Here is a 20,722-nt window from a genome sequence, read left to right on the forward strand (position 1 = left end):
GTGTGTGAGTGGATGCGATCGGGTGTGTGTGAGTGGATGCGATCGGGTGTGTGTGAGTGGATGCGATCGGGTGTGTGTGAGTGGATGCGATCGGGTGTGTGTGAGTGGATGCGATCGGGTGTGTGTGAGTGGATGAGAGGGGCCGAGGCTGGGGACAGAGAGGGGCCGAGGCTGGGGACAGAGAGGGGCCGAGGCTGGGGCCAGAGAGGGGCCGAGGCTGGGGCCAGAGAGGGGCTGAGGCTGGGGACAGAGAGGGGCTGAGGCTGGGGACAGAGAGGGGCTGAGGCTGGGGACAGAGAGGGGCTGAGGCTGGGGACAGAGAGGGGCTGAGGCTGGGGACAGAGAGGGGCTGAGGCTGGGGACAGAGAGGGGCTGAGGCTGGGGACAGAGAGGGGCTGAGGCTGGGGACAGAGACGGGCTGAGGCTGGGGACAGAGACGGGCTGAGGCTGGGGACAGAGAGGGGCTGAGGCTGGGGACAGAGAGGGGCTGAGGCTGGGGACAGAGAGGGGCTGAGGCTGGGGACAGAGAGGGGCTGAGGCTGGGGACAGAGAGGGGCTGAGGCTGGGGACAGAAGGCTGATGCTGCGGGTAGAGAGGCTGATGCTGGTGCAGCATGGGGGATGGAGCACGTTTGGGAGTGCGCAGCATGGCGGATGGAGCACGTTTGGGAGTGCGCAGCATGGCGGATGGAGCACGTTTGGGAGTGCGCAGCATGGCAGATGGAGCACGTTTGGGAGTGCGCAGCATGGCGGATGGAGAACGTTTGTGAGTGCGCAGCATGGCGGATGGAGCACGTTTGGGAGTGCGCAGCATGGCGGATGGAGCACGTTTGGGAGTGCGCAGCATGGCGGATGGAGCACGTTTGGGAGTGCGCAGCATGGCGGATGGAGCACGTTTGGGAGTGCGCAGCATGGCGGATGGAGCACGTTTGGGAGTGCGCAGCATGGCGGATGGAGCACGTTTGGGAGTGCGCAGCATGGCGGATGGAGCACGTTTGGGAGTGCGCAGCATGGCGGATGGAGCACGTTTGGGAGTGCGCAGCATGGCGGATGGAGCACGTTTGGGAGTGCGCAGCATGGCGGATGGAGCACGTTTGGGAGTGCGAAGCATGGCGGATGGAGCACGTTTGGGAGTGCGCAGCCTGGCGGATGGAGCACGTTTGGGAGTGCGCAGCCTGGCGGATGGAGCACGTTTGGGAGTGCGCAGCATGGCGGATGGTGCACGTTTGGGAGTGCGCAGCATGGCGGATGGTGCACGTTTGGGAGTGCGCAGCATGGCGGATGGTGCACGTTTGGGAGTGCGCAGCATGGCGGATGGTGCACGTTTGGGAGTGCGCAGCATGGCGGATGGAGCACAATGGGAAGTGTGCAGCATGGGAGATGGAGCACGATGGGGAGTGCGCTGCATGGGGGATGGAGCACAATGGGAAGTGCACACCTCCCCCCAACACACACACACGCGCGCACTGCACTGCACAACACACCACACACACACACACACACTGGGAACCACAAACTGCCCTACACAGACACCTACACACACAGACAACGCTGCACACACACAACATCCAACACACAAACACCGCGGCACACACAAATATACGCACATACCGCACAACACACACATTGCACAAAACATACCTCCCCCCAAAACACACCACACACACACAAACCACGCAACACACAACGCTACAGACACACAGCGCTCCACAAACAACGCAACACACATACAACACCGCTCTCACCCCCGTCACACCCAGACAACACCCAGAACATGTACAGCGCCTACACAAACACTTGGTAACTACACACAACATATATATATATATATATATATATATATATATATATATATATAACAAAAATCATACATGAACTACACAATACGTAAATTCTAGAATACCCGATGCGTAGAATCGGGCCACCTTCTAGTGTTTCAATAATGCTAATCATAGCTGTTCATTACAACAGCGGTGTCATATTGTCATGTGATGTTTGGCTTTGCACTTGCTGGGTGCCATGGCGGCGTCAGACTCTGTTCACACTGCAGAGTTTGACAAGCAGCCTGGGATCTCTTAGTTGTTTCAACCAAAGTAACTACCCCTTATCTTGTATAAAAGTATAAATTTTATTCAAAACACATAATTGACAAAAGTGCAGGTTAAAAATCAATCTATTAGTGCATACTATAAGGCTGGGGAGGGTCCTTGGGCACCTTCCCTATCCTCTCCCTTCCTTCCAGTGGAGGTCGGCACCCCAGTATAATACGCCGTGGTGCCCCCACTCAACCGTTGACTGATCCTAGGTGGCCCTTTACTATACTCTGTATCGTGCTGCTAGCCTTAATGAGGGGCCTTACAAAAAAGTATAGTGTTTCACACTCATACCACTCATTATGCAAATATATTGGTATCAGTTAAGCCAATAATATCCCCTTGTTGTATTTTTAATCTTGTTCTGCATCTGGGGTATAATACTGCTCAAGGGTAACCATAGGGTACAATCATTTTCTTATGCCCATATTCATCAAAAACAGGGGGTTAAATCCATCCTTCAATAAGGAGTCCTCAATTATTATCAGTAGGCATTTAGTGGCAAATTGTCAAATATCTGCCTGTCACGCAGTAATGGAATGATGCCTGCTTGTTGTGTCCACCCACAGGGTATAGTCATTCCTCCAATGTGGAGATCATAGTCATGGTCAGAGTTGCTGTGTGTCAAATGAGGGCTTCTGCCTATGTGGCTGTGGATGGTGCTCACCATCCAGGATGGATTTAACCCCCTGATACTTTGAATATAATTCTACCATATAAATGATCCCAATTATATGAACAGCCCCTGAGGAACCTCCTTTTGATTGAAAGTCCTGGAGGGGAAACGCGTTGGGCAGAAAAACCGCCATGAGCGGTGAAGGACGGGCTACTAAGCTGTTTTTGATGAATATGGGCATAAGAAAATGATTGTACCCTATGGTTACCCTTGAGCAGTATTATACCCCAGATGCAGAACAAGATTAAAAATACAACAAGGGGATATTATTGGCTTAACTGATACCAATATATTTGCATAATGAGTGGTATGAGTGTGAAACACTATACTTTTTTGTAAGGCCCCTCATTAAGGCTAGCAGCACGATACAGAGTATAGTAAAGGGCCACCTAGGATCAGTCAACGGTTGAGTGGGGGCACCACGGCGTATTATACTAGGGTGCCGACCTCCACTGGAAGGAAGGGAGAGGATAGGGAAGGTGCCCAAGGACCCTCCCCAGCCTTATAGTATGCACTAATAGATTGATTTTTAACCTGCACTTTTGTCAATTATGTGTTTTGAATAAAATTTATACTTTTATACAAGATAAGGGGTAGTTACTTTGGTTGAAATAGTTGATTCTACCCCTATCGGGAAGAGAAAAAAAATCTTTCTGAGGGTTGTAAGATCTCTTAGTTGCACAGCCTGTCATGGGCGGCAGCTGTGTTTTGCTTCACTGTTCTCTAGTACAGCAGGAGTTAATTCCTGCTGGCTTGTGAACGGTTGTTAGGAGCTCAAGTTGCTAATGTCCCTTTGCAGCCGCCTTCTCCCTTTATAAGGTACTGGATTCTGATGTTGCTCGCCGGATATAGCTTCAGTGATCCTGGTCCCGTTTCATGGTAATCTACAGTTGTTTTTCTGTGTGGTGTGTAAGTTCCCCAGTTGTGTGTTTATTTCCTACCCTTTCCTTTATTTCCTTGTACACATACTGTCCCTCCTTTGTGTTTGAGCACAGTGTATACGAGTTTTTGATCCCCTTTGTCTGTGTTGTTTCTGTGGGGTTTTCGTTACTGGGTTTCCGGGAGTAAGATCAAGGCTCGGACAGGAGTCAGGGTCACACTGGGGGCTCGAACCTGGCTACCATCAAGCCTATCTTCAGGATAAGGGACAGCACTAGGTCTCGAGTCTGAGAGCCAGCCTAGGGGCCTCTGTTCAATCAGTACATACACTGTGACACATATTTTGTAATGGTTGCAAGGAAGGTCTCATCATTAAACCACTGATAATGCAATTTTTCTGTGACTCCTTGTGGAGTTCACCAAGACAGAAATTTATAAGCCATGCAATGCTTTCTTGGGAATTTAGATATGGAAATATATTTTTTAGAGATGAAGATGTAAGGAACTCAAGTGCTACCTATCGGAAGTAACAATCCTAAAATGAATGTCAAAAATACAAAAATGTATGAATATCGACCTTGTAGAGTGCCTTGCCTCATGAATTGGGATAAGAAGCCACATGACTAGAGTTGAGCGCGGTTCGTGGTTCGTGGTTCTCCAGTTCGCGGCTCGAGTGATTTTGGGGCATGTTCTAGATCGAACTAGAACTCGAGCTTTTTGCAAAAGCTCGGTAGTTCTAGAAACGTTCGAGAACGGTTCTAGCAGCCAAAAAACAGCTAAATCATAGCTTGGTTTCTGCTGTAATAGTGTAAGTCACTCTGTGAATCAAACTATTATCACATTTCAGTGTATAGTGTGCGTGAACAGCGCCTTCAGATCACTGCTGTTTCTATAATGGCGATCGCCATTTTTTTTTTTTTTTTTTCTTGTCTTCCTTCCCTAAGCGCGCGCGTCTTGTGGGGCGGGCCAGCATGTCAGCCAATCCCAGACACACACACAGCTAAGTGGACTTTGAGCCAGAGAAGCAACGGCATGTGTGATAGGATCTGCATGTCACATGTCCCTGCATTATAAAACCGGACATTTTCTTCACGGACGCCATTATCTGCCTTCTGCGTCTTTGGTGTCAGACATCACTGTCGCAGCTCCGTCTTCCTGAGTCCTATAGCCGATACAGCTGTATGCGCTGCATACACAGCGTTAGACAGCTTAGGGAGAGCACTTTATAGCAGTCCTTTTAAGGGCTCCAACCGGCAGGGTCAGAGAGCCATAGGTGACAGGTCCTGCAAACAGCAACAGCGTCTGTGTAGCCCAGGTCAGGGATTTCCTACCTGCATTTCACCATTAGGAGGGAATAGAAAGGCAGGCTTCCATTCCTCTACCCAGAGCACCACAATCCTGCCACTGTACCCTCTTGTCCTCTGCACACTCCAACTGATAACTAAGCCATTATACTAGCAAACACTCAGTGTACCTAGTGGCATCCTATACGTGGCTATTGGACTTTGCTATAGTCCCACTAGTGCAAAGACATTTGCAGAGCGCGTCTGCCTGCATTGCACACTACAACTCATTCTAACCAAGCCATTATACTAGCAAACACTCAGTGTACCTAGTGGCATCCTATACGTGGCTATTGGACTTTGCTATAGTCCCACTAGTGCAAAGACATTTGCAGAGCGCGTCTGCCTGCATTGCACACTACAACTCATTCTAACCAAGCCATTATACTAGCAAACACTCAGTGTACCTAGTGGCATCCTATACGTGGCTATTGGACTTTGCTATAGTCCCACTAGTGCAAAGACATTTGCAGAGCGCGTCTGCCTGCATTGCACACTCCAACTCATTAAAACCAAGCCATTATACTAGCAAACACTCAGTGTACCTAGTGGCATCCTATACGTGGCTATTGGACTTTGCTATAGTCCCACTAGTGCAAAGACATTTGCATAGCGCGTCTGCCGGCATTGCACACTCAAACTCATTTTAACTAAGCCATTATACTAGCAAACACTCAGTGTACCTAGTGGCATCCTATACGTGGCTATTGGACTTTGCTATAGTCCCACTAGTGCAAAGACATTAGCAGAGCACATCTGCCTGCATTGCACACTACAACTCATTCTAACCAAGCCATTATACTAGCAAACACTCAGTGTACCTAGTGGCATCCTATACGTGGCTATTGGACTTTGCTATAGTCCCACTAGTGCAAAGACATTTGCATAGCGCGTCTGCCTGCATTGCACACTCAAACTCATTTTAACTAAGCCATTATACTAGCAAACACTCAGTGTACCTAGTGGCATCCTATACGTGGCTATTGGACTTTGCTATAGTCCCACTAGTGCAAAGACATTAGCAGAGCACATCTGCCTGCATTGCACACTACAACTCATTCTAACCAAGCCATTATACTAGCAAACACTCAGTGTACCTAGTGGCATCCTATACGTGGCTATTGGACTTTGCTATAGTCCCACTAGTGCAAAGACATTTGCAGAGCGCGTCTGCCTGCATTGCACACTCCAACTCATTAAAACCAAGCCATTATACTAGCAAACACTCAGTGTACCTAGTGGCATCCTATACGTGGCTATTGGACTTTGCTATAGTCCCACTAGTGCAAAGACATTTGCATAGCGCGTCTGCCTGCATTGCACACTCAAACTCATTTTAACTAAGCCATTATACTAGCAAACACTCAGTGTACCTAGTGGCATCCTATACGTGGCTATTGGACTTTGCTATAGTCCCACTAGTGCAAAGATATTAGCAGAGCACATCTGCCTGCATTGCACACTCAAACTTTTTTAAACTCAGCCATTATACTAGCAAACACTCAGTGTACCTAGTGGCATCCTAAACGTGGCTATTGTACTTTTGTCAATTCACAGTATTGGAACGTTATTTGCAGCACGTCTGCCTGCATTGCACACTCAAACTTTTTTAAACTCAGCCATTATACTAGCAAACACTCACTGTACCTAGTTGTATCCTAAACGTGGCTATTGTACTTTTGTCAATTCACAGTATTGGAACGTTATTTGCAGCACGTCTGCCTGCATTGCACACTCAAACTTTTTTAAACTCAGCCATTTATAGTAGCAAACACTCAGTGTACCTAGTTGTATCCTAAACGTGGCTATTGTACTTTTGTCTATTCACAGTATTGGAACGTTATTTGCAGCACGTCTGCCTGCATTGCACACTCAAACTTTTTTAAACTCAGCCATTATACTAGCAAACACTCACTGTACCTAGTTGTATCCTAAACGTGGCTATTGTACTTTTGTCAATTCACAGTATTGGAACGATATTTGCAGGACATCTGCCTGCATTGCACACTCAAACTTTTTTAAACTCAGCCATTATACTAGCAAACACTCACTGTACCTAGTTGTATCCTAAACGTGGCTATTGTACTTTTGTCTATTCACACTACTGCAAATCTATGTGCAGCACCTCTGCATGACAACCTCGTGCTCTGTTTTTAATAAGCTATAATGATAGCACAAAATACTGCCATTTTGTGGCATCATAGAACTGGCTGTTGTATTCCATTAGTGCCCCACTGGTGACAAGCTATTTCTAGCACCTCTACATCACACCCTCATGCACATTTAGCTACGCTAATGTTATAGCAAACTCATGGAATTCATTGCTGCATTTCATAATTCGGAGGGATAGAAAGTCAGGCTTCCTTTAGCTTTTCCTTCTGTTCATAGACAGCATCTCCAAGACAAATTTCCCCTCCACGTCTAAGTGTGGAGAGGCAGCTAGTGCGCATGCGTGTGCCGATGTACCCCAGCTGCAGCATAATTACAGTGTTTCGCCTAGTGAGTATGCTCAGCCTGACTGTGCCATTCCTGACGCTAAGTCTTCATTTCGGGATACAGCGCATGCTCCCACACTAAGTGTGAAAAGCCTCTTTGCACAGGTGCTTGCATTCTGTGCCGGGTCTAAGTCCTGTTTTGTGCCTAGACACCATGCTAAAGCTGATAGTCTTTTTTCAGAGACTGTATTTCATGCTACTGAGCATGCTCAGGCACTTCCTGCATCAGAGACTAGGTCCGGTAATGAACTCTTTGGCCCTGGCCCTGATGTGGGGGTCCCATATAGACCACAGGGCATCAGGTGTCCTCCCAAATGGCTTGCAGAGGCCCACACCTATGACTTGTCACCGCATTATTGATGGTCAGACGATGACTGGTGAGGTGTTTGGGTCATGGCAGCCATGAGGTCATCATTGAAGTTGCGTTTCCAAATAGGACGCTAGTTATGCCACTCATGACGTGTCACTCTGCTTTTGTCTCCAGGAGGTGCATTGTGGTTCACCCTGGTTTGGGGCGGACCCAGGTTATAAAAGGGGCTGGAGCCAACAAGGAGGTGCGCAGTCTTCTATTATGCTCCGAAAGAGCACACCTCCATGTGTTGAACCCATTGCGGCTTTAGGCCAGAGGTAGGCAGGGATAGGGTGGTGGATGCAGGCCACCACCACAGTTGGTAACGCAGAACGGTTAAGACCAGCTCCTGTCCTAACAGTCCTGCTTGTGCAGCCCAGTGGCATTAACAGGCCTGCTGCTGCTGATGCGCCTGCTGTCCACAGGTGTGGCCCCTACGCACACGGTCAGCGTACTCAATGGCCCCTGTGTTGTTAACAGGGAGTTCCTGGGCTGGGTGGGCATGTGGACCCTGTGACGCTAACAGGGCTCACAGTCTCCAGATCCGAATGGCGTCTAACTCGGTTCAGGCTACTATTAGTTTCATAGCCACACAGCTCTGTATCCTCCACCAAACCTTCAAGTTGCCAACCTCTCCTTTTCCAACTGGGAGCACGGTGGACACTGACTGCTGAAGGTGATATATACCTTTCTCTTTCTTTTCTTATTAATTTTTGTTATATAGCGGTCACAGATTATATACCACTTTATCCAAATCTGCCAGTCCCACTGTAACAGATGTTGTTTCTTCAGCAAATGTTACAGTTGTTTAACCACCAAATCCACGGACCAAAATTTTTTTCCCCTTTCCAACACACCTGTTCCCCTTTCCAACAGCATCTGTCCTTTTTCAACTCATTTTGGGATATGACCAAAAGTGCAACTGTGCAGGGACACCGTACTCAACGCCATCTCAGCACAGCAGCCATCCCTCGGTCCCTCCGATGTGGACAAGTAAAAGACCATTTCCTCCTATCCATGACAAAGTGTTGAGATTCACTCTGTGCAGCACTGGTGTTTAGTGGAAAAGTAGATCTAAGATTGCGTACCACATTCTGCAGATACTCCTGTATACGTGCGTCTATTTCTATGGCAGGAATTAGTTCGCCAAATTTTGTCTTGTACCGGGGATCTAACAGTGTGGCAACCCAGTATTCAGGATTACTTCAAATTCATACAATCCGAGGGTCATGTAGGTAGTGCAGCAAGAAGGCGCTCATGTGTCTTGTGCATCCAGGAGGACCAAGTCCTTGGTGTGTTGGTGGCAGAGAGGTGAGAATCGTGCATCCTTCCTCTGCCCTCTACCCACAACCTCGCACAACCGAAATGTGAGCAAGCTCTCACTCATCTGCTGAGTCTTCCATGCCCATCGCCAGTTCGTCCTCCATTTCTTCATGGGCTCCTGCACTTTCATCAACACTTTTTGCTGATACTATGCGCCCTTGTTAATCCCTCTCCCTCACCATGACTGCCGCATAGGTGCCGCTGACCATCTGGACCTCGTAGATCTTGTTATCCCTTCCGCATATGACTCCTCCTGTACTTCCTCCCCTTCCTCTTGTCCCAACACCTGACTCCGAATAATAATTACAGTGTGCTCCATCATGTAGATGACCAGAATTGTCACGCTGAGAATGACATTGCCAGTGCTAAACATCTTCGTCGACATTTCAAAACTGTGTAGCAGGGTGCATAGGTCCTTGATCTGACACCACTCCAGCAGCGTGATCTGCACCACCTCTGGATCAACTTATCCCAGGCTATATGTCTTACCGTATTTCAGCAGGGCTCTGCGGTGCTGCCACACACGCTGCAACATGTGCAGATTCCAATTCCTGCGTGTCGGAACATCGCATTTCCGGCGTTTAACTGCCAGACCCTAAGACTTCCGGAGTGATGAAAGTTGTTGAGCTGCTGTGTGCGCACGATGGAAGTGAGCACATAGCGAGCGTGCCCGCTGCACAAGGCCATGTAGGCCGTGATGGTGTTTTAAAAATTGCTGGAGAATTCGGATCAACACGTGAGCCATAAAAGGCACGTGTGTCACATTGCCCTGAGGATGGCCCGCAGCCAGGTTTGCATCATTGCCGCACACGGCTGTTAAGTCACCAACGGAGTCCGCTCCGTCAATTTGTACTCCGGTCGCCAGGTGACAACGTGTTCCTTTCATGAATAGTGCTGATGATGGGAGAGTAGTCGATGCCAGCGGCGCAGGTGGACGCAGGTTATGCTCACCCACTGGGCTGCATTACCTTGACAGATGCAGAATCTCTGGCTGAATGTAGCTGGTGGGTATCTCACAGATGAAATACCATCATTCAGCTACAACCAATGGGAAGACACCACACCCTTTTTTATGCCCATCCTGTCTGCAGACCACTGCCAGACATAGCTATGAACCTCTGGTTAATTTTACCCCCAGTTCAGTTTTATGATTTTGTGTGCTTGTTACCTGACTACTTTTCCTGCTTGCTGTTTATGTACCTTGTTGGCCGATACGCATTTCACCTCTGCTTGTTTTCTGATTAAGTCCTGGCCGTCCCATTCTGTTCCTGTTCCTCAATTAATGTTTTGACCCTGCCTGACTACTATTCTCTGTAATAGCGGTGTGACTCACATTTCCCATACATTTCAAAGTAAAACTTTGACCGCCTGATGGCATTGAGCTCTGCTGCCAGCATAGTAAGGAGGTGTGTGGTAGTCCTTGTGCGCAGTTGCAAGGAAGGGTGGCCTGACCACACAGGGTTTGCGCAAAGGTAGAGGACCCACACGAGGTTGAAGAGGCAGAAGCAGTGTATTAACTTCTACATACAGAACAAGGATTGAAACAACTCGTGGGGACGGCAAGACTTGTACAGCAGACCCTTCTCCATCTCTCACCATAGTTTGCCAGTGCCCAGTCAGTGACATGTAATGACCCTGTCTATGCTTACTGGTCCAAGTATCTGTGTTGAAATGCACCCTGTCGCACACAGATTTTCTCAAGGAAGTGGTGATGTTGTGTGCGACATGCCGGTGTAGCGCGGGCATGCTTTTCTTGGAGAAGCAGTGGTGATTGGGCATCTGGTACTGGGGCACAGCGACAGACATAAGGTCTGTAAAATCCTGTGTGTCCACTACGCGTAAAGGCAGCATTTCGGTAGCCAACAGCTTACAGAGGGATAGAGTCAACCACTTAGCTTTGTCATGGGTCGCAGTAAGTGGCCTTTTATTTGACCACATCTGAGGGACAGAGATCTGGCTGCTGTCTGTAGACGGTGTTGAGTAGGGTGTCCCTGGAAAAATGCAGGTTTGTGAGAAAAGTGCAGGCGGAGACATGATGTTGGCTTCATCTTGCCTTCAGATCTGTTCATCTTGTATCATTTTTAAAAAACACAGCAAGCAAGGGTTACTCCAAGCGGAGTCTCCCTTTTTTTCCAAAAATTGGGCCCCACACAGACACCTTATCAGTGGCAGCACTTGTGCCCTAGTTGCAAACAGGATGTTTTGATTTGCATCAAGCACATTCCAAATCCACAAGCATTTACTCTCCCCAGGATGACACAGGGGTAGTAAATTCCTTCTGGATCCATGACTTGTTCATTTTGATGAACGTCAGTCTGTCCACATTGTCACTGGACAGACGCGTGCGCTTATCTGTCAGCACACACCCAGCAGCACTGAAGACACGTTCAGAGACAACGCTGGCAGCTGGACACGACAAAATCTTCGAGGCGTAACTGGAGAGCTCTTGACATTTTTCTAGATTTGAAGCACAAAAGGAGCAAGGCTCCATTTGCAAAGTCATTGCATCGATGTTCATTTGGAGATACTCCTGTATCATCCTCTCCATCCGTTGACTATGTGTCAGACTTGTTGTCTCTGGTGGCCTTGCAAAGGAGGGTCTAAAAAAATTATGAAAAGATTCCATAAAATTGCTGTTACCAGCACCAGATACGGTCCTACTGGTACGGGTAGACTGTTGAAGATGACGAGGCCGTCCCATGTTTGTCAAGTTACAACTGGGAGAATCACTCCCTTCACCTGCACGGTTGTTTGGTGGAAAAGCCGAGCTAAGATCGAGTAACAGCTTCTGCTGATACTCCTGCATACGTGCGTCCCTTTCTATGGGTGGAATTATGTCACAAAATTTGGACTTGTCCCGGGGATCTAATAGTGTGGCAAGCCAGTAGTCATCATCACTTCTAATTTTGACAATACGAGGGTCATGTTGGAGGTAGTGCAACAAGAAGGCACTCATGTGTCTTGCGCAGCCATGCGCACCAAGTCCACGCTGTGTTTGTGGCATAGAGGTGCTAACCGTTCTTTCTTCCTCTGTCATCTCCCCCCAACCTCTTTCAACTGAAATTTGACCAAGGTCCCCCTCATCTGCTGAGTCTTCCATGTCCATGGACAGTTCGTCCTCCATATCTTCATGTCCTCCTGCACCTTCCTCAACATCTCACCTGCTACCATGCGCCCTTGTTGATCCCTGTCCCCCATGGTCCCATGCCTGCCGCGTTGGTGATGATGAACGTCTGGACCTTGGTGATGTTGTTGTGTCTTGCGCATATGAATCCTCCTGTAGTTCCTCCCCTTCCTGTTGTCCCACCCCCTGACTACGAATAGTGTTTAGCGTGTGCTCCAGCATGTAAATGACTGTAATCGTCATGCTGATAATGGCATTGTCAGCGCTAAACATATTCGTCGCCATGTCGAAACTGTGCAGAAGGGTGCATAGGTCCTTGATCTGAGATCACTCCATCAGGGTGATCTGCCCCACTTCTGCATCTCGTTGGCCCAGGCTATACATCATGACGTATTGCACCAGGGCTCGCCGGTGCTGCCACAGTCGCTGTAACATGTGGAGAGTTGAATTCCAGCGTGTCGCCACATCGCATTTCAGGCGATGAACCGGCAGGCCGAAAGACTTCTGGAGCGATGCAAGTCGCTCAGGTGCGGCGGTTGAACGGCGGAAGTGAGCACTGCAGACAGTTTCCGTGCCCTGGTCAGAAGGCCATCTAGGCCGGGATAGTGTGTTAAAAATTGCTGGACAACAAGGTTAAACACGTGAGCCATACAAGGCACGTGTGTCACCTTGCCCAGGCGAAGGGCCGCACCCAGGTTTGCAGCATTGTCGCACACGGCCTTACCAGGCTGCAGGTTGAGTGGAGACAACCATTTATCAAAATCAGTCTCCAGAGCTGCCCACAACTCAGTCGCTGTGTGACTCCTATTTCAAAGACATGTCAAGCTAAAGACCGCCTGATGCCGTTGCGCTCTGCTACCAGCATAGTAATGAGGGGTGCGTGATTCCTTCTGCGCAGTGAGAACGCTGGTGGCCTGACCAGGCAGGCTTGGGGCGGAGGTGGAGGACCCAGATGAGGTGGAGGATGCAGAAGCAGTGGCGGAACTTGGACAGACAGAGGATTGACACACAAGTCGTGGGGACGGCAAGACTTGTGCAGCAGACCCTTCACCATCTATCACCATAGTTACCCAGTGGCCAGTCAGCGACATGTAACGTCCCTGTCCATGCTTACTGGTCCAAGTATCGGTGGTGAAATGCACCCGTTCACACACAGAGTTTCTCAAGGAAGCGGTGATGTTGTGTGCGACATGCTGGTGTAGCGCGGGCACACCTTTCTTAGAGAAGTAGTGGCGACTAGGCATCTGGTACTGGGGCACAGCGACAGACATAAGGTCTCTAAAATCCTGTGTGTCCACTAGGCGGAAAGGCAGCATTTCTGTAGTCAACAGCTTACAGAGGGATAGAGTCAACCTCTTCGCTTTGTCATGGGTCGCAGGAAGTGGCCTTTTATTTGACCACATCTGAGGGACAGAGATCTGGCTGCTGTGTGTAGACGGTGTTGAGTCGGGTGTCCCTGGAAAAATGCAGCTTTGTGAGGAAAGTGCAGGCGGAGACATGATGTTGCCTTCATCCAAAGTTGGTGCTATCGATGTCTGAGAGAGCTGTACACACTCACTTGTTTCCCCTTCCAAACCAACTGACGACCTACCAAGCAAACTGCCTGTTGCGGTTACAGTGGTGGAAGTTGTGGGTGGAAAAACAGGTGTGACAGCTGTCCCCACAGTCCTAGAAGATGACGAGCGCGCGGATGCACTGGAAGGGGCAGGCGGTGGATGGTTCGCTCCGCTAGGCCGCATTGCAGCACGGTGAGCTTCCCATCGGGCCATATGATATTTATTCATGTGACGATTCATGGAAGAAGTTGTCAAACTGCTGAGGTTTTGACCTCTACTAAGAGAACCATGACAAATTTTACAGATCACATAATTTGGGCGATCTTTTTCTATGTCAAAAAAGGACCTGGCTAGGCAAGGCTTAGAGGCCATGCGACCTGTTGATCCACCCCGAATAATGCTCAGAGGCAGAGTGGTGGCTGAGGATGCAGTTGTAGACGTGCTACCAGTGCTCCGACTGTGTCCAGGAAGGCGCCAGGTTACTTCGACGTCGGTTGCATCCTCCTCCACCGCCTCTGTTGACCTCCTCGAGTGTCTGACTGTGGGTTGACAGTAGGTGTGATCTAGAACTTAATCATCAATTGTTGTGTTTGCACTCCCCTACCCCTCAGACCGAGTTTCTTCTTGCCCTGACCGAATATTTAAGTTGTCATCCCAATCGGGTATCTGCGTCTCATCTTCATCAGTATGTTCCTCATTGCCTATAACCACAGTTGTTGGAAAGGCAGCATTTTGGTAGCCAACAGTTTGCATATGATGAAAGTCAACCTCCAAGCCATTTCATGCCCTTCTAAAAGCATGTAAAACACAGCGAGGGGACTCCAACCACAGTCTCCCTCGTTGCCACTAACTGGGCCACACACACCCCACTTGACTGGCATCGGTTGAGCCCCCTTTTGAAAAAGAAAAAGATGCTTTGCATGAAGCACTCTCAAAAATACGCGTGCCTTTCCCGTCCCCTGGCTGACCCAGGGGAAGAAAAGTCCTCTGAGAGCCATGACTTGTTCATCTTGGTTCTTTTAGAGACACAGCGAGGGGACTCCAACCACAGTCTCCCTCGTTGCCACTAACTGGGCCACACACACCCCACTTGACTGGCATCGGTTGAGCCCCCTTTTGAAAAAGAAAAAGATGCTTTGCATGAAGCACTCTCAAAAATACGCGTGCCTTTCCCGTCCCCTGGCTGACCCAGGGGAAGAAAAGTCCTCTGAGAGCCATGACTTGTTCATCTTGGTTCTTTTAGAGACACAGCGAGGGGACTCCAACCACAGTCTCCCTCGTTGCCACTAACTGGGCCACACACACCCCACTTGACTGGCATCGGTTGACCCCCCCTTTTGACAAAGAAAAAGATGCTTTTCATGAAGCACTCTCAAAAATACGCGTGCCTTTCCCGTCCCCTGGCTGACCCAGGGGAAGAAAAGTCCTCTGAGAGCCATGACTTGTTCATCTTGGTTCTTTTAGAGACACAGCGAGGGGACTCCAACCACAGTCTCCCTCGTTGCCACTAACTGGGCCACACACACCCCACTTGACTGGCATCGGTTGAGCCCCCTTTTGAAAAAGAAAAAGATGCTTTGCATGAAGCACTCTCAAAAATACGCGTGCCTTTCCCGTCCCCTGGCTGACCCAGGGGAAGAAAAGTCCTCTGAGAGCCATGACTTGTTCATCTTGGTTCTTTTAGAGACACAGCGAGGGGACTCCAACCACAGTCTCCCTCGTTGCCACTAACTGGGCCACACACACCCCACTTGACTGGCATCGGTTGACCCCCCCTTTTGACAAAGAAAAAGATGCTTTGCATGAAGCACTCTCAAAAATACGCGTGCCTTTCCCGTCCCCTGGCTGACCCAGGGGAAGAAAAGTCCTCTGAGAGCCATGACTTGTTCATCTTGGTTCTTTTAGAGACACAGCGAGGGGACTCCAACCACAGTCTCCCTCGTTGCCACTAACTGGGCCACACACACCCCACTTGACTGGCATCGGTTGACCCCCCCTTTTGACAAAGAAAAAGATGCTTTTCATGAAGCACTCTCAAAAATACGCGTGCCTTTCCCGTCCCCTGGCTGACCCAGGGGAAGAAAAGTCCTCTGAGAGCCATGACTTGTTCATCTTGGTTCTTTTAGAGACACAGCGAGGGGACTCCAACCACAGTCTCCCTCGTTGCCACTAACTGGGCCACACACACCCCACTTGACTGGCATCGGTTGAGCCCCCTTTTGAAAAAGAAAAAGATGCTTTGCATGAAGCACTCTCAAAAATACGCGTGCCTTTCCCGTCCCCTGGCTGACCCAGGGGAAGAAAAGTCCTCTGAGAGCCATGACTTGTTCATCTTGGTTCTTTTAGAGACACAGCGAGGGGACTCCAACCACAGTCTCCCTCGTTGCCACTAACTGGGCCACACACACCCCACTTGACTGGCATCGGTTGAGCCCCCTTTTGAAAAAGAAAAAGATGCTTTGCATGAAGCACTCTCAAAAATACGCGTGCCTTTCCCGTCCCCTGGCTGACCCAGGGGAAGAAAAGTCCTCTGAGAGCCATGACTTGTTCATCTTGGTTCTTTTAGAGACACAGCGAGGGGACTCCAACCACAGTCTCCCTCGTTGCCACTAACTGGGCCACACACACCCCACTTGACTGGCATCGGTTGAGCCCCCTTTTGAAAAAGAAAAAGATGCTTTGCATGAAGCACTCTCAAAAATACGCGTGCCTTTCCCGTCCCCTGGCTGACCCAGGGGAAGAAAAGTCCTCTGAGAGCCATGACTTGTTCATCTTGGTTCTTTTAGAGACACAGCGAGGGGACTCCAACCACAGTCTCCCTCGTTGCCACTAACTGGGCCACACACACCCCACTTGACTGGCATCGGTTGAGCCCCCCTTTTGACAAAGAAAAAGATGCTTTGCATGAAGCACTCTCAAAAATACGCGTGCCTTTCGCCTCCCCTGGCTGACCCAGGGGAAGAAAAGTCCTCTGAGAGCCAGGTCCACATTGTCAGTGGACAGACACGTGTGCTTATCTGCCAGCAGACCCCCAGCAGCACTGAAGACAGGTTCCGAGAGAACGCTGGCTGCAGGACACGACAAGATCCTCAAGGCGTACGTGGCGAGCTCAGGCAATTTATCCAGATTGGAAGCCTAAAATGAGCAGGGCTCAAGTTGCACAATAATGGAATCGATGTTTCTTTGCATATACTCATATATCTGTGTGTCTCCCTCTTTTTCCTTGTCCAGCTGTTTTGTTTTCACATGAGTATATGTCCTTGTCACTTTCCCATGTGTTTGTGTTATGTTGTGAGTTGTTTGTCACCTTTTGGACACCTTTCAGGGTGTTTTCTAGGTGTTTTACTGTGTTTGTGATTGCCTGCCATTGTTTCCTATGGGCTCGAGTTCGGTTCGTCGAACGTTCGACGAGCCGAACTCGAGCCAGACCCCCCGTTCGGCGAACCGCCTCGAGCCGAACCGGGACCGGTTCGCTCATCTCTACACATGACCTAGGAATTCCATGGACTATAAGGCATTGTTCAGAAGGAGAAACATTGCTTCTTATACCCCCTTGTCTGAGGCCACTCACCCAGCCCACCAGTTTTATTATCCTACACTGATGAGCAGCAAAAGCCCCAAAACTCATGTCTGCAAATAGAGTTCATGATTTGACCGCTTTTCCTAAGTTATGTGGCAATTCCCTTAAAAGGGTAAATGTTTCAAGCAGCATTGGAAACCACACAGTTCAGGCCACCAACGTGACCATGCTGATGGTCCAAACTATCAATCAGAAGTGAATCGTCCAAAAGGCACTGCAAAAGTAGGGGGAAGTGCACTCCTATTCAACAAGAGGACAAAACTCCTTTGAAGGCTGATTCCCAACATTGAAAGTTGTTACCTATCCAAAGGATTATTATTATTATCTATTATTATAACGCCATTTATTCCATGGCGCTTTACAAGTGAAAGAGGGTATACGTACAACAATCAATAACAATACAAACCAGACTGGTATAGGAGGAGAGAGGACCCTGCCCGCGAGGGCTCACAGTCTACAGGGAATGGGTGATGGTACAATAGGTGGGGACAGCTGGTTGCGCAATGATGTACTGGACTGAGGGTTATTGTAGGTTGTAGGCTTGTTGGAAGAGATGGGTCTTCAGGTTCCTCTTGAAGCTTTCCACGGTAGGGGAGTGTCTGATATGCTAAGGTAGAGCGTTCCAGAGTATGGGGGAGGCACGGGAGAAATCTTGTACGCGATTGTGGAAAGAGGAGATAAGAGAGGAGTAGAGAAGGAAATCTTGCGAGGATCTGAGGTTGCGTGCAGATAGGTACCGGGAGACTAGGTCACAGATGTAACGAGGAGACAGGTTGTGGATGGCTTTGTATGTCATGGTTAATGTTTTGAACTGGAGTCGTTGGGCAATGGGAAGCAAGTGAAGGGATTGGCAGAGTGGTGAGGCTGGGGAATAGCGAGGGGAGAGGTGGATTAAGGATATTTGGTAACTTGACAATCAGTCACAGCATCTCCATTGAGATGCCCACTAATCCTGAGAATGGGGCTCTGAAATGCCCCAAAAAAATGGAGAGATGGCTGCACCCTTCTTGGACTGTTCCAATCAATCTTTATAGGGCTGCTTTAGACAAGCATATACAGTACTTGAAAATGAGCTGTTGAAATGGATCTCAGTAGGACTGTGGGTGCTGGCGGCCACTGCTTTATTCCAACTTGGCAAGTTGAGGGCAAAACTCAGCTATCTCCAGAAGTCACATAGAGAATCAACAGACATTGCTCTATTGTGATGGATTCTTGGCATTTCCTGGTGTGTGGTTTTAAATGTTTATAAATGTTTGTTGTAGTGATTTGTATATTGTATTTTTTGTTTTGGCATGACACCACATTGTAATGATCACTTTTTATAAGTATTTGTGCAGTCAATACAACTTCAGATACTTTTTTGATATGACATTTGTGATTTGGTGATCCCTCATTATTGGCACTTCTTTCTCCTTTTCAGTTTTCCTTTTAAATGGGTAATGAGATGAATGTATATGACTATAGGTTCTGATGTGACGCCCCTGGACTATTCGGGTCGTCACAGGGTACTGCACAAACTGCCCTTCCCATACAGTATTCAAATCCCTCATGGTTCTGGGTCCCCATCTTGCAGTGTTGCCTCCAACAGCATATCAAATCCTAGATACACTCTGCACCACACCCACCAGGCACACCAGTGGACGGCTTAAGCGGAATAGGGTCGCCCACCTAGTGGTCAGGTAGAGGAGGTGAGGAGTGTAGAAGAGAAGTGAAAAGAGTGAAGTGTGGTAGCCCTGAGAGTAGCTCAGAGGAAGCTGGGAGTAGTGGCTCCTAGGGGAAGTTGACTAGGTTGCAGATGGTGGTCTGGACCTAGAGGAGTCAGATCCCCGGTCGCAGGGGATTGAGGCTAGGTGCCTGGGACCTGTCAAAGAGGACGGTCAGCAGCCTGGTCCTATCACCGGTCCGGGACCGAAGGCACGGCGGGATACACAGACCCTAGATTGGGGAGAAGCTTCAGGCAACCCGGCAATTAACCTGCGGAGAACGGAGCCTTTATGGACTGTTCCCACTAGCTCCAGAATCGGGGTGTGACGCCCTGGCAAAACCAGGTAGTCACAGATAGGCCCCCGCACAACACCCTTCCCTCACCTAGGAAACACACAGCCGACATCACCCCCCTTAGGGAAAGATAGACACACCAGTGGGCGAGACCAGGCGGTTGGACATGCCCACCCAGGGGTATAGACAGCCCGGGGCGGGAAAACAAGCAGATCAAGTTTGTAGTTCAAGTTGAGAGGAATGTGGGTTGGAGCTAGGTGTAGCTCCAGCAGAGGAGGTTCAAGTTGAACGGTGACGAAAAAGGAAAGATTTCTCCACTCACCTGCTGTTCCGACTGCTGCTCCTAACGGGTGCTTGGGATCCACCGGTGAGTCCTGACTGGTAAGGTACGTCAAGGAAAAAGGAAAATGAGGATCCAGCACGATTTTTCTTATTTAGGTAAAAACATCAAGGCTTTATTTGAAAAGGTTAAAAATAGTAACAATGTGAAGACCTAGATATTGATAACAAAAAGGGGGGGCTTAACACGTTTCGGACTTCATTTTTAAAAACATGCGGAGTCCTTAATCATACTTGTGATTAAGGACTCCGCATGTTTTTAAAAATGAAGTCCGAAACGCGTTAAGCCCCCCCTTTTTGTTATCAATATCTAGGTCTTCACATTGTTACTATTTTTAACCTTTTCAAATAAAGCCTTGATGTTTTTACCTAAATAAGAAAAATCGTGCTGGATCCTCATTTTCCTTTTTCAAGTTGAACGGTACCAGGGTTGGAGACCTGGTGCCTTTGGCTAGGTGGCAGACGATGGTCACCGTCAGCAGGAGACGGGAAGACGGCTCGTCAGAACCGAGGTGGACCGGGACAGGGTTGTAACCCGCCGGTACCGACACGGGGAACCGACTCGGAAACCGGAGCACAAAGGGGGGTACTCGGACCCTGAAGCCAGGACTGGAAACCAGCAGCCTGGTTAATTAACCAATTGAGGCCAGGACTAGAGGTCCTGTCCCATCCAAAGTCCCTCATAGAAGACAACAGCCCACCGATAGGGATAGGAGGTCACTGCCAGGGCCCATAGATTCCAGGGGCCACCGTCTGTAGGCACGGCTCCTCAGGCCACATCCAGCCGGGAGCGGACTCCTGAGTTTCAGACTTGGAAGTCCACCTTACACAAAGTCAGTGCTGAGGAAAAGGACAGAGACTACCAGCCCGGGTGGGGGACCTGAATGCAACCGGCCGCGGCGCCGGCCACCAGCACCTTTTGGTTTACCAAAAGACTCGTGTGATTCATTTACTGTGAGTAACCAACC

This window comes from Anomaloglossus baeobatrachus, chromosome 6 (assembly GCF_048569485.1).
Source record: "Anomaloglossus baeobatrachus isolate aAnoBae1 chromosome 6, aAnoBae1.hap1, whole genome shotgun sequence".
NCBI lineage: Eukaryota > Metazoa > Chordata > Amphibia > Anura > Aromobatidae > Anomaloglossus > Anomaloglossus baeobatrachus.